The sequence below is a fragment of the Halyomorpha halys genome, unplaced genomic scaffold, assembly GCF_000696795.3.
Source record: "Halyomorpha halys isolate HHAL.00 unplaced genomic scaffold, Hhal_1.1 Scaffold277.1, whole genome shotgun sequence".
Taxonomy (NCBI): Eukaryota; Metazoa; Arthropoda; class Insecta; order Hemiptera; family Pentatomidae; genus Halyomorpha; species Halyomorpha halys.
This window is the reverse complement of record NW_027115357.1, coordinates 242,602-244,063: the sequence shown is the minus strand read 5'-3', so window position 1 is coordinate 244,063 and position 1,462 is coordinate 242,602. Positions and strand designations below refer to the sequence as shown.

At 31.7% G+C, this 1,462-nt stretch overlaps 1 protein-coding gene across 1 annotated transcript in view; it reads left to right on the top strand.

Annotated features, from left to right (window-relative positions):
- LOC106680678 (bromodomain adjacent to zinc finger domain protein 2B) overlaps positions 1-1,462 on the top strand; it is a gene marked incomplete in the record, with an annotated part of 314,015 nt that overhangs the window by 208,121 nt on the left and 104,432 nt on the right.

The window sequence follows — 1,462 nt, the reverse complement described above, 5'->3', positions numbered from 1 at the left end:
GGTTAGGAAGTTTATCACGGAAGGATTACTATCTGGTTCTGGCCAAATCGACAACATATGGAACATTGAGGTCCTGATGGATGACTTGATTTGTGATAAAGCAAAGAGCATCAAGAAATTTGGACTGTAAGGATTGGATACGAGAGGAATTCGATGGTTTACTGGAGCCCCAAAGCTCAACTCTCTATGTCCTTATCATAGTCATGTAGATCAGTCTTTTGTAATGGATTGGAAATTTATACTGTTTGTCTAGTAAACTCTGTAATAGTCGGAATCGACGAGCAGTTTCCTGTCTTTTCAGTCTTGTATGAGGATTCCATGTGAGTCGTTTGTCCAGATGTAGTCCTTAGTAGCGGATCTGTCCGACAGGAATGAGTGGGGTATTATTTAAAGGATACTTTTAAATCTTAAAACTCTTATACACTTAAATAATTTTTTTTTTTAGTTTCTTATGAATGTTTTTGACTCCATGGGTACAAATATTTATTTTTTAAAATAATCTCATATTTAAAATGATCTGTTAATAGTTGATCGTGGGTTAATATGTGGAAAAGTTGGTTTGGTCGGTCAGCAAATAAACACAAATAAACATAAACTATTTATTCGTGCTGACGTTTCGTCCTGAATTCCAGGTCTTCATCAGGGAGTTAAGGCTGACTGATCAGAACCTCTGCCTCAACTCCCTCATGAAAACCTGAAATTCAGGTCGAAACGTTGGCACGAATAAATAGTTATGTTTATTTCAGTCTATTTGCTGACCGCACCCTGAACATCTTCTCCACATAATTTCATATTTCTATGTATGTGTTTATTTATACATATAGATTAATATGGATTAATTTGGTCGCTTTTGAAATACCATTACATATATATCACATTATTGCTGTCTGAAGAAGTTTAAACTGTAAAACCTTTTAACAGTATTCTATTGCTTTATATCCATGTTTCTAATGCTAACAATTTCGAATATTTTTAGTTAGTTAATTATTATTCAGCTTAATAATAAGAAAAAAAAACTTGATCGAGAAAGCAGTGTATTTATATTTAAAAAAACAAATAATAAACTGTGTGTAAATAAACTTCCGATTTACTACACAAGCTCTTATACATTATGATGATCAGATCTAATCCAATCCTTTCAGTCCAAAATCCTCCGTTAAAAAGATTCAGTCAAATCACCCTATAAAACAATGATATCATAGTAAATCATATTGTCACTTTCCCATTAAATTTTAAAAGTTTTAATTACAGATCAACTTAACACATTATCACACGTTGGACGTTTGGACATTTAATTAAATAATAAATAGTGTCTGAGACTTAACTTGGATGCAGATTATTTTATTTAAACAACAAAACTGGTCTCATAGAAGTGAACAGATTACATATAAATTGTTAATACGTTAGTACAAAGCGGCGATACATATTAATTTTATATTAATTTAATCTACAACTCCTCTAA